This window comes from Pleurodeles waltl, unplaced genomic scaffold (assembly GCF_031143425.1).
Source record: "Pleurodeles waltl isolate 20211129_DDA unplaced genomic scaffold, aPleWal1.hap1.20221129 scaffold_86, whole genome shotgun sequence".
Lineage (NCBI taxonomy): Eukaryota > Metazoa > Chordata > Amphibia > Caudata > Salamandridae > Pleurodeles > Pleurodeles waltl.
In genome coordinates this window covers 2,074,265-2,087,584 of record NW_027150400.1, presented here as the reverse complement: position 1 = coordinate 2,087,584, position 13,320 = coordinate 2,074,265, and the positions used below count along the sequence as shown (strand labels likewise).

General features: G+C 43.3%; 1 long non-coding RNA gene and 1 other non-coding gene across 2 annotated transcripts in view; both read right to left on the bottom strand.

Annotated features, from left to right (window-relative positions):
* Positions 1-2,353: 2,353 nt before the first annotated feature.
* TRNAE-UUC (transfer RNA glutamic acid (anticodon UUC)) lies at positions 2,354-2,425 on the bottom strand. The gene has a single exon. It is a non-coding gene; the product is annotated as a tRNA-Glu (tRNA).
* A 4,037-nt stretch (positions 2,426-6,462) lies between these two features.
* Positions 6,463-13,320, bottom strand: part of LOC138281262 (uncharacterized) — a 196,621-nt gene continuing 189,763 nt past the window's right edge. The window contains exon 4 of the long non-coding RNA XR_011200901.1: positions 6,463-6,846. This is a non-coding gene — a long non-coding RNA (uncharacterized lncRNA). The remainder of the gene's footprint in view (positions 6,847-13,320) is intronic.

Genomic DNA, 13,320 nt, shown 5'->3' with positions numbered 1-13,320 from the left:
GGGTTGTTCCCAGGTACCTGCATCTTCACAGAGTGACCGCCAGGGGGCAGCACAGCCAAAGCACTCACAGCCCACAAGGCTACGAATCATCAATTGGATGTCAGCAGCCTTGTCAGAGGCGCAGAGACTAGTAATTCCACAATATTTTGGGACAGCAGAAGAAGAAGCAAGTGCTGAGCTGAAGTGGTCACTGCTGTTTTGTCACAACACCAGACATATGTTCTTAAAAGCATGTAAGCGCACATTCTTAGGCATTCTCGGTCGTCTTCTCCCTTTCTGACATTATACCAATTGTATACACCCGAATGGAGAAAAGTTAAAATATAAGGTACTAGGAATATGCGCCAAAGGTAGGCAAATTAAACATTTCAAGTACAAAAATTACCATATTTATTGATGTAAAATGTAAACAAGTTAGACTGAAAATATGTGTGTGTGTTTACAAAGGATGTCTAAAGTGTATGCTGTGAGGTCAGGTTGCAGTTCACTACTTGCACTTGTGCCTTTCACAAGTGTGAGTACCCAGTTACACTAATGTCTGCTCTGACTTGTTATTCTGAGAGTCATGTGCTAAAGGGGGGCTTCCACCCTAGTTTGAGGGACCAGAGTACGAATGCCCCAGGGCACAGGAAGTACACAGTCCTCATTGATACAACTGTGGCCCAGTAACTTCTGACTGCCCTTTGACCCCACAGACTGGCACATATATGTCATCAGACTATAGCACTGTGGTACATATGCACACATGTGCATGTACACGTCAGCCAGTTTTTTATTCATTTATGTGCTAATACTGTTCAGCATCAGGATGTGATGTCGAAGGAGACTGGTGGAGAGCGCCAAAGTCTCTGGTATTTCAAGACAAAACTAGAGACCTTTTCACACTCATATACTGCTCCAGGCAGATCTTCCACTGCAAATGCAAGTTATATGAGTCCAGCTGAAAACTGTTTATTTTTGGGTACTTGCTTTAGTCAAAGGTTACCATTTGCAACTCACAAAAAAAAGCAAAGGGCAATTTCATACATTAACACTTTGGTAAAGTCGTTCTTTCACACCGTACATTTCCGTAAGTTTCTCTCTCCTTGCAAGTTATCCGGTGTGAAGGCCAAGTGGAGTCAGGTCCACACTGTGCATCTTACAGTTGTGTAGCCAGAGTAGAGAGGTGTCCACACAGACACAGGACGTAGACAACACCTGTGTGTAGCATCACGTGCCCCCAGCAACCCCTATAGAATAATGTATATATGCCCCCAAACCGCAGAAACCACGAGGGGAATGAAAAGAGGAAGAGACGGGTTATGTCAGAGATACAAATGGTTTCCTGCTCAAGACCTGCAATAAATTAAAACAAAAGTATTATTACAAACATTCCAGGTCCTACCGATATTGGAACTCAGATTGCTGGATTCAGAGTCCAGAGTGCTAATCATTACACGATGGAACCAACGTCCACGATCCTCAACCCTAGGAGTCCTGAAGCAGTGTCAGTCACCACCTACTGTCTATCGCTTGAATTCGTTCACACTGTAAATCAAACATGACAAATCCAACAGCACAACTAAAATGTGTATTTCACAAGTAATAACATAAAAACAGAAATATACTTTTGCTGATGCAGAAACAAAGAAAACGTCTCGTCTGATGCTTCGAAATCTCCATTTAGCATGGCCCCTTAACTAACCACCAAGAGTCTTTGCACGGCTGGGAACCTTTGTAAAAGAGTCAGTGGGTCACTGTGAATGCAGCAGATCTTCACCCCTGTATTTCTTACAAAGAAGCAGAGTTTTATTCCAGGTACAGGAGGCATCTCTGGTGTCTGATACTACCAGTAGTGGTCAGCCTACCCTCTCTGAGAGAGGAGCTGTGAGGGTACAAAGCACACTGGTTGCAAAATGTGGACACTGCAAACAGCAGCTGCAATATCACAGATGATATAAAACACATAAAGTACTCTAGTCTTATACTAGAAACAACACAGCAGGGGAATCATGTCATAAAACAAATGATGAACCCACAGTATGGACGGGGCAGGTAATAAAATGCGAATTTCCCATGGTGGGACCACAGTCAATTGCTGCCTTCTTCTCTGTGCCCCGGTCTCTTTATATAACCTGTACTTTTTGTTGTGCAATAAAAGAAAAACAAGGAATAACCCTTCATAGTATTAATGTACAGGTCAAGGGCTGGGGAGAGAGGGCAGTAGATTTGGGGGTCGGTGTAAACCTCTGACGGCATTAGATGGAAGCAGAAGACAAAGCAAGTGACATTTATTAACACTTTAGGTGCATTTACGTTTATAGAAAAAAACTGAGAAAGATTAAAATGACTGAGTAGTGAAAAAAAAAAAGACTTCCCATACCAGGAGTCGAACCCAGGCCACCTGGGTGAAAACCAGGAATCCTAACCACTAGACCATATGAGAACTGTGAGCTCTTCATACAGCTCAGTGTATGTGAGGTGTCCCCCAAGGTCACACTGCATTCCGTACACTGAGAGTTATATTGTTCTTCTCAGTAGTACACAATCAATTGGGGTAACAGACACCTCGCTTCTGACAAAAGAGAAGGAATGACCAGAAGTCATAATTTCTGCCACAACCTGTCAGGTCTCATTATTTACAGCCTTAGAACTTTTACACATACACAGAGCCCAGGACATGGAGGACAGCAGCAGTCCCTGCATTGACTATTACTAACCCCTCCCCTTGAGCCAGACAAAGCCACGTCCCTCCCCCAGGAAACCCCTTGACTCCTGGGTTTCCTGACCAGACTGATGGCCCCACAGACCCCTATCCAGTTATCTTCCAGCTGCTTCCTTGACGACACTCCCCTGCACCTGTCACAGGCTCCAGGCTGCCCTCCTGGGGCTCGAGTTATACTCCTTCTCTATCTACTAAAAGCACCGACTCCAGTCCTGACACTGGATTGGTTCACACAGAGAAGAAGCAGCTCAGAAGTAGTCTGGGTTGTTCCCAGGTACCTGCATCTTCACAGAGTGACCGCCAGGGGGCAGCACAGCCAAAGCACTCACAGCCCACAAGGCTACAAATCCTCAATTGGATGTCAGCAGCCTTGTCAGAGGCGCAGAGACTAGTAATTCCACAGTATTTTGGGACAGCAGAGGAAGAAGCAAGTGCTGAGCTGAAGTGGTCACTGCTGTTTTGTCACAACACCAGACATATGTTCTTAAAAGCATGTAAGTGCACATTCTTAGGCATTCTCGGTCGTCTTCTCCCTTTCTGACATTATACCAATTGTATACACCCGAATGGAGAAAAGTTCAAATATAAGGTACTAGGAATATGTGCTAAAGGTAGGCAAATTAAACATTTCAAGTACAAATATTACCATATTTATTGATGTAAAATGTAAACAAGTTAGACTGAAAATATGTGTGTGTGTTTACCAAGGATGTCTAAAGTGTACGCTGTGAGGTCAGGTTGCAGTTCACTACTTGCACTTGTGCCTTTCACAAGTGTGAGTACCCAGTTACACTAATGTCTGCTCTGACTTGTTATTCTGAGAGTCATGTGCTAAAGGGGGGGCTTCCACCATAGTTTGAGGGCCCAGAGTACGAATGCCCCAGGGTACAGGAAGTACACAGTCCTCATTGATACAACTGTGGCCCAGTAACTTCTGACTGCCCTTTGACCCCACAGACTGGCACATATATGTCAATATACTATACCACCGTGGTACATATGCACACATGTGCATGTACACATCAGCCAGTTTTTTATTCATTTATGTGCTAATGCTGTTCAGCATCAGGATCTGATGTCGAAGGAGACTGGTGGAGAGCGCCGAAGTCTCTGGTATTTCAAGACAAAACTAGAGACCTTTTCACACTCATATACTGCTCCAGGCAGATCTTCCACTGCAAATGCAAGTTATATGAGTCCAGCTGAAAATTGTTTATTTTTGGGTACTTGCTTTAGTCAAAGGTTACCATTTACAACTCACAAAAAAAAAGCAAAGGGCAATTTCATACATTAACACTTTGGAAAAGTCGTTCTTTCACACCGTACATTTCCGTAAGTTTCTCTCTCCTTGTAAGTTATCCGGTGTGAAGGCCGCGTGGAGTCAGGTCCACACTGTGCATCTTACTGTTGTGTAGCCACAGTAGAGAGGTGTCCACACAGACACAGGACGTAGACAACACCTGTGTGTAGCATCACGTGCCCCCAGCAACGCCTATAGAATAATGTATAGATGCCCCCAAGCCGCAGAAACCACGAGGGGAATGAAAAGAGGAAGAGACGGGTTATGTCAGAGATACAAATGGTTTCCTGCTCAAGACCTGCAATAAATTAAAACAAAAGTATTATTACAAACATTCCAGGTCCTAACGATATTGGAACTCAGATTGCTGGATTCAGAGTCCAGAGTGCTAATCATTACACGATGGAACCAACATCCACGATCCTCAACCCCAGGAGTCCTAAAGCAGTGTCAGTCGCCACCTACTGTCTATCGCTTGAATTAGTTCACGCTGTAAACCAAACATGACAAATCTAACAGCACAACTAAAATGTGTATTTCACAAGTAATAACATAAAAACAGAAATATACTTTTGCTGATGCAGAAACAAAGAAAACGTCTCGTCTGATGCTTCGAAATCTCCATTTAGCATGGCCCCTTAACTAACCACCAAAAGTCTTTGCACGGCTGGGAACCTTTGTAAAAGAGTCAGTGGGTCACTGTGAATGCAGCAGATCTTCACCCCTGTATTTCTTACAAAGAAGCAGAGTTTTATTCCAGGTACAGGAGGCATCTCTGGTGTCTGATACTACCGGTAGTGTTCAGCCTACCCTCTCTGAGAGAGCAGCAGTGAGGGTACAAAGCACACTGGTTGCAAAATGTGGACACTGCAAACAGCAGCTGCAATATCACAGATGATATAAAACACATAAAGTACTCAAGTCTTATACTAGATACAACACAGCAGGGGAATCATGTCATAAAACAAATGATGAAACCACAGTATGGACGGGGCAGGTAATAAAATGCAAATTTCCCATGGTGGAACCACAGTCAATTGCTGCCTTCTTCTCTGTGCCCCGGTCTCTTTATATAATCTGTACCTTTTGTTGTGCAATAAAAGAAAAACAAGGAATAACCCTTCATAGTATTAATGTACAGGTCAAGGGCTGGGGAGAGAGGGCAGTAGATTTGGGGGTCGGTGTAAACCTCTGGCGGCATTAGATGGAAGCAGAAGACAAAGCAAGTGACATTTATTAAGACTTTAGGTGCATTTAGGTTCATAGAAAAAAACTGAGAAAGATTAAAATGTCGGAGTAGTGAAAATAAGTAAATGCATTTAACATACTGGGAGTTGAACCCAGGCTGCCTGGGTGAAAACCAGGAATCCTAACCACTAGACCATACAAGAACTGTGAATGCTTCATACAGCTCAGTGTATGTGAGGTGTCTCCCAAGGCCACATACATTCCGTACACTGAGAGTTATATTGTTCTTCTCAGTAGTACACAATCAATTGGGGTAACAGACACCTCACTTCTGACAAACCAGAAGGAATGACCAGAAGTCATAATTTCTGCCACAACCTGTCAGGTCTCATTATTTACAACCTTAGAACTTCTACACATACACAGAACCCAGGACACGGAGGACAGCAGCAGTCCCTGCATTGACTATTACTAACCCCTCCCCTTGAGCCAGACAAAGCCACGCCCCTCCCCCAGGACACCCCTTGACTCCTGGGTTGCCTCACCAGACTGATGGCCCCACAGGCCCCTCTCCAGTTATCTTCCAGCTGTTTCCTTGACGACACTCCCCTGCACCTGTCACAGGCTCCATGCTGCCCTCCTGGGGCTCGAGTTATACTCCTTCTCTATCTACTAACAGCACCAACTCCAGTCCTGACACTGGATTGGTTCACACAGAGAAGAAGCAGCTCAGAAGTAGTCTGGGTTGTTCCCAGGTACCTGCATCTTCACAGAGTGACCGCCAGGGGGCAGCACAGCCAAAGCACTCACAGCCCACAAGGCTACGAATCATCAATTGGATGTCAGCAGCCTTGTCAGAGGTGCAGAGACTAGTAATTCCACAGTATTTTGGGACAGCAGAGGATGAAGCAAGTGCTGAGCTGAAGTGGTCACTGCTGTTTCGTCACAACACCAGACATATTTTGTTAAAAGCATGTAAGCGCACATTCTTAGGCATTCTCGGTCGTCTTCTCCCTTTCTGACACTATACCAATTTAATACACCCGAATGGAGAAAAGTTAAAATATAAGTTACTAGGAATATGCGCCAAAAGTAGGCAAATTAAACATTTCAAGTACAAATATTACCATATTTATTGATGTAAAATGTAAACAAGTTAGACTGAAAATATGTGTGTGTGTTTACAAAGGAGGTCTAAAGTGTGTGCTGTGAGGTCAGGTTGCAGTTTCCTTTTTGCACTTGCTCCTTTCACAAGTCTGAGTACCCAGTTACGCTAATGTCTGCTCTGACTTGTTATTCTGAGAATCATCATTGGTAAAGGGGTGCTTCCACCCTAGTTTGAGGGCCCAGAGTACGAAAGCCCTAGAGCACCGGAAGTACACAGTCCTCATTGATACAACTGTGGCACAGTAACTTCTGACTACCCTTGGACCCCACAGACTGGCACATATGTCATCACACTATAGTACTGTGAACATATGCACACATGTGCATGTACACTTCAGCCAGTTTTTTATTCATTTATGTGCTAATGCTGTTCACCATCAGGATGTGATCTCAAAGGAGCCCGGTGGAGAGCGCCGAAGTCTCTGGTATTTCAAGACGAAACTGGAGACCTTTTCACACTGGCATACAGCTCCAGGCAGATCTTCCACTGCAAATGCAAATTATAGGAGTCCAGCTGAAAACTGTTTATTTTTGGGTATTAGCTTTATTCAAAGGTTACCATTTACAATTCACAAGAAAAACAAAGGACATTTTCATACATTAACACTTTGGTAAATTCTTTCTTTCACACAGTACGTTTCTGTAAGTTCCTCTGTCCTGGTAAGTTATCCGGTGTGAAGGCCGTGTGGAGTCATGTCCACACTGTGCATCTTACTGCTGTGTAGCCACAGTAGAGAGGTGTCCACATAGACACAGGAAGTAGACAACATGTGTGTAGAGCATTGTCGCGTAGGCTCTTATTATTTTAATGAGAATACTGTATTTTGAGCGGCAGGATCGCCCGTGGTGTGGGGGACTACGTCTAACCCACTGAAGGTGACACCTGTCCCACCAATCTGGCTAACTAGCAGTGCCTCATCTCTACCAAAGGATAGTGATGATTGGGCAGCTGAGCGCATGACATATTTGGTTTCACAGGCAAGTCGTGGTCACTCAGGTCTCATCCGTTTCTCTCATTTACAATTCAATCTCATATATAAATGACAAACAGAAGCAGTACATGTTTCAATAATGAGTTTAATAAAATGACTGCATCTTAGATAGCAAAGCGTGAGCTGCAATAACCAGGACAATACAGCATGACAGTATTAAAATTGTAACGAGAAGAGTGAAGCATAAAAACAACGCTATCATATTCTCACTATAGTCAATACACTTGCTCCTGCCTAAGCTATGATGAAGCACAGCATGTTAAGCTCTAATTCTGCCCTTCAGGTTCCCATGGGAAGACATCATCCCCCATACCTGAGCAAAGGCCTGCGGTCTGCATTAGCATCTCTAGTGAAGCATTCAGCAATCAGCATACAGTTGTGGTTCCCTGGCTGGAATCTCCCTCTAAATTGTAAGGGACAAGAAGTGTTTTTATAACAACATAGCTGATGTTCTAAGAAAATGTTCCTACGTAAGGATGTGTGTTTTCTACAAATGTTGGAGACCCAACTTCTACCACTTTCACAGGCAATGTACCGTGCTGTAGCCTTGGAAGAAGCACAGAATGAGCAAGAATGTCTTGTTTGAGAACAGAGTGCTGGTCTAGGCAAAAAACAGTTAGATAGACAGAAAATAAAACAAGACCGTAAAAGTTGCTATTGTAACAATAATAAAATAAAGCTGGATAAAATATATCTAGGTTATGGTGCACAGCAGCATGGCCTAGTGTGTTAAAATAACGTGCATGAAGCTATGACTAAAATGGCTACACAACACCCTCCCCTTGTTGGTTGAAAGTGGTTCAAAGCCTAAAGAGATATAAAATTGCTACAAAAAGCTCAACCTAAGATATATATATAAAAGCAATGTCAATGATGACGAGTCGAAGGGACACGTGAGCATGTAAAGGGACACTTAAAACATGAACATGTGGCGTAAAACCAAATTTCAAAAAGCAAAGTCAATTTTCAAAAGTTCCAATCGATTCCGGGACCATAGAGGACAGGAAATCTTCTACTTCGGCCGATGTTAAAGTTGGAAAGTAATTGCCAAGAAGGATCAAGGAACAGTCGTGTTCCATAGCCTCAGCCAAGGCGGCATTCCGTGGTGTGCCCAATGATGTGTGACAAGCCACATCCTCCAGGAAGGGCAACTCATAAGTAGCTTCCCGTAGCAAACGCAACCTCAACCTCAACACGCATGTCTGGTAATGAGCCCTCAGTGAGAACATCAACAGATCAGCGTCCAATGAAAGCAAGCGATGCGTAGAAAGACAGACTTCCAGAGCGTGTTTGAAAGAGCACCAGAGGCACCAAAACACGGGCTGCACACAATGTAAAACCGGTCTGAATGTGAAAGACCAGCCACACTCCAATTGCTCCAGTAGTGTTGCTCCAAAATACTGCATCATGCATTCACGACACAGCTGCACTGATGGGAGCGCTTTCATTCCTCCTTGTTGCGACGGGACAGCCATTGAGCATAAAAAATAGCAACAGCAAAATGCCAGCTAATAAAGCCAAAGATATTGGAAATCCCCCGAAAATACTAGAAAAGATTGAGTGGATTGCTTATAGTATTAAACCGAATATGGAGGAGAAGGTGTGAATGAAACCGGAACCAACAGCTTTAAAGAAGTGTGCGATTCCAGTTGTACTGGACGCATTAAATATCCGTCCCACGAGTTCACCAAAGTGTCTTGGAAAGTTTGTATTTAATATGGACTGTATTTCTGCTGATGACCTTGCCACCTGAAGGGCGTAGGTCTTGCGTGCAGATGTAAGGGCCACATGCTTTTGAAACAACAAAGCCTTGAGTCTGCTCAACTAGTCAAAATTCACATTTGAAGTAGCAATTTGAGGCCAAATGTCAGCTACCTCTTTAATCTTAGTGGGGGGAAAAAGTATGTTCCCTCAGCATGTAATGACCTTAGAGACCAAACGACATAAACTATTCCGGCTCGCATACCACAACAGTCTTCACCGTTGAGGAGGACATAGCTGCCGTTTGAAAGCACCTGGAACATAGGTCTAATCAAGGGGACTGGAACTCCCTTCAGATAACAAGCCAAGTTCACTGCAGACGCGTTATACGACCCATGCAAAGACAACTGTTTACAAACCATTGAATGACTGACTGAAGTCTCACATTCACTACCGCTAAAAAAGACTTCTTTCATGCCACTGAGACATTTGTAGAAGAAGGGAAGCTCCCACACCTCATGGATGTAACTATCTCCCAGCCTTTCATATCTGCCTACCGGAATGTGTTTTAAACAGGAGGTGAATTGAAGTGTAGAAATAGGCAGATTGATGACCCCGTGTATTAGCCACACAGCAGATGGTATTTCAGCCACAGAAAAAGGCAACTTTTCTAATTTCTCAATATTAAGCATGACATGTTGCTTCTTTCTTAGCCATTACTTGTTGTTGTCATGTTAAATTAAAGGAAGAAAATATCTCCCTTGCACTGGCATGCTGCCAGGGAACGCGACCCCCCCTTCAATATTTGAAGTGTCCAACCCAACTGCATAATGGACCTTAGCTGACTCTTTCCATGGTGTAAAGAAGACATATCTGTTTGTATAATGTCTATAGCAGAAGAGACAATGTTACTTAAGGTGTATAATCGGTCAGACAGGGTATTAATCCCATTATCCACAACAGCTAATGCCTTTTTTAAATTTTCCTGGTTTATTTGCCTTAACTGGGCAGCTGCTTCTTGTTGGGAAAGCTTCCAAATTTCATTATATCCTTCATATAAGAAACGCCTTCTGCTGTGTTCTCTGGGGCCCAACAGGAAATCCTGTAAATCGGTATTATTAGACAGGAGACTGAGGTGTTCTCTAACCGCATCCAGCGAGGAAGTTCTTAACCAATGCTAGCATAGTTTCCCTACACTGTATGTTGGTACTATACCCGTATGTTCAGATGATATATAGCGAGGGTCCGGCCTATTAGTTCTAAAGCCCCCCGAGGAGTTAATAAAATGTTTGTGACACTCATTGGTATCTACCGGTCACAATAACCACCCGCCAGGACGTGTCAGTGAAACATTAAATGTACCATTCTGGACCCATTCGTCGAGATGATCTTCAGTTGCATTTGTATATTTTTGCCATTTATAAAACTTTGCAGGGTCAGGTATACTGTGCATGTTTAATTCCTTAATCTTAGCTAAGCCTAAACAACTTGTTTGTTGTACTGTTTCATTTAAGAATATAATTTGTACAGGTATCAGGCATGCTCTGAATATAGCTTCCTTTCCCCTTATTTTCCAATGTTTAGTTCCCCATACACTTTTTAAGTCAATCAACTTCAGCCAATATTCATAGCCTTCTATAGACAACCGGGAAACAAAGGATTCCCAATATATACATTTCGTATTTGTCAATAATATATGTATATCTTTAGTAGCTGGCAATTTAAAATAATACGACTCAGCATTTTTTACATTGTGCCCAGAAAAATATGGAAACTTTTTCAGAATATGTTTTGGAACTCCCTTGTGGTGGAGTCGGACAATGTTCCCATTGTGTATAATTAAAAATTGTTTTGGGGGTGCTCGCTCTATGTATGAAATGGTGCCCATAATAATAATAGCAAAACATATCACCATCATTTTCTTTAGATTGATAAACATCTTTGTTTTCAAATACAGTATAATACTGCAATTCAGTCATCATAGAATCAACTGTTTTCACACCTCAATCATCAGAAACAATGCCTGGTATTATTATATCATTCATTGATAGTTTGAACACATATGGTATTTGAATAACTTCCGTGGGACCGTATATACCAAATATAACTTTATCCCAAAGAATCCCATCAGGAATTGGTATTGCGGAAATGTTCACAAAAGATAGGTCTCTTCGGACTTTGTGTGATGAAAAATGTGGTTTTAGGACCTCATCCACCAGTTCAACTGTTGATTTTTCAGGACAAAAATAACCATGTATTAATAAAAAGAAAGTGATAACAAAACCAATCCACAGGAGGAAAGCTAGCGCAGTCAAGGAAAGCCATAGATAGTTCCATGGAAAAATAAAGTATGTTATTTTAAGTCAGTTCATTATCTTACATGTGTTTGACAGTTCAGGTGTCGAAGAGGCGAATGAGTCTGAAACATCATCATTGATGTCGGCAAAATATCCATAAGCAGTTCGTGCAAAGGCTGGAGTTGTGTTCCTTGGTGGAGTTGGAGTTTCTTGTGGTGGCACAGAATAAATCGCACCATCCGTTTGTGTTGAAGCTGTATCGGAGCAATCACTTATTTCTATATTATTTGATGTTAGTGGAACCAATGCAAGATCATTTTCCACCCTCCCTAAGGTCGGAGAGGTGTCAGTGTTGCTGCTTACAACTTGTAGAGGAACTTCTTGACCAGCAGTGAGAGGGTTTCGGGAACTACCAGGTGTTCCTCTTGGTCTGCTATCCAGGATCGGCCACATGGTGTAGTTTGACATTGTCGATGGAGACAAAACGAGTTTCTTTGGCACCCGCCAACGGCAGTAGAATTACAGTTCTGGTACAGTGTATCCCCAGGACTGGGACTTGTGCTCGATAGGAGGGACCAAATTCCTTTTTCACAGCAACCTTTTCACGTACTAGATCCCCAATTCTAGGAATCCAGCTGGTAGGCATTACAGGTACATCCTTGATCCCTGTGGAGGCAGCACTGATAGAAGAATTGTCATCACGGAAGTGTTGCAATTCCTGTAAGACAGTGACACGTTCATTTATGTCAAAAGGTGTTTCTGTCTCCTCCACGCCAGGACCATCAAGATCAGGATCAAACATGCGAGTTCCGAACAGGCACTCATATGAAGTACGACCCCCCAGGGACCTTCTAGGCAGATTGTTAAGTGCTCTCTGAACTCCATACAGCTGATTAAGCCAACTACAGCCCGTACCTAAGACTCTGGCTGTTAAGGATTGCTTTGAATCAAGGCTTAATCACTACACAACACTATTTCCATCGGGATGAAATTGAGACGAGTACTGGAGTTGGACCCCCAACGAAGCCATGGCGTCCCTGAATGCCCTTGAGGCGAGAGCAGGGCTCTGGTCCAAGTGGAAAGCCACAACCGCATATGTACCGATAAAGACTTGCAAATCTTTAATAAAAGTCTGAGCATCAGCCGAGCGTTGTGGTCACACCCATAAAAATCTGGAGCATGAATCAACAGCGACTAATATATACATGTATTCACTATCCGGTGTTAGGGGACAGCAATGGTCCAAGTACACACATTGTAATGGTTTGTTTGAAATCAAGAGGGGTGTCTGCGGCGGGTGTTTGGCAGTGGAAACTTTGATTTGTTGGCAGATGTCACAGCAAAGGACATACTGCCTGGTCCCTTTGTAGAGGTCTGGCCACCAATAGCGGGCTTGTAAAATTTAAATTGTAGCCACCACACCAGCATGGGCAGATACCACCCCTTCATGCACTGCTTTTATTAATTGTGATCTTATATCTCTGTTGGGAATATCTTGTACCCCTACGCCTGGTATCTTAACCTCAGCGTTCAACATACCTCACATTCAGTAGGAATATTTGTCAGGAAATCCTTTTGGATAGGGCGTACCATCCGCTGCAGCTGTCACGGCAGCCTATATGTCTGCATTCGGTTTTGAACTCAAACGAGTCACTGCAGCTACAGCAGCCACAGCCACTGCTGACTTTGCGGCTTCATCAGCCAATGTATTCCCAGCAACGTGTATTCCAACGCGCTGGTGTCCGAGTGTGTGTACAACATGGACTTTTGGTAGCGTTTCTTTCAGATCTGCTACTTTCCCCCACAGAACTCTGTGTTTAATGGTGTTGCCTTTCGAATGTCTGAACCCATTCTGGTGCCAGTAATGCAGGTATTCCTTGAAGGACTGGACACAATAGTACGAATACCAAACAATCAGCGTTGGCTGTGCAGGATCCGCATGTTCCAGTGCCATCAACAGAGCTTTTAGCT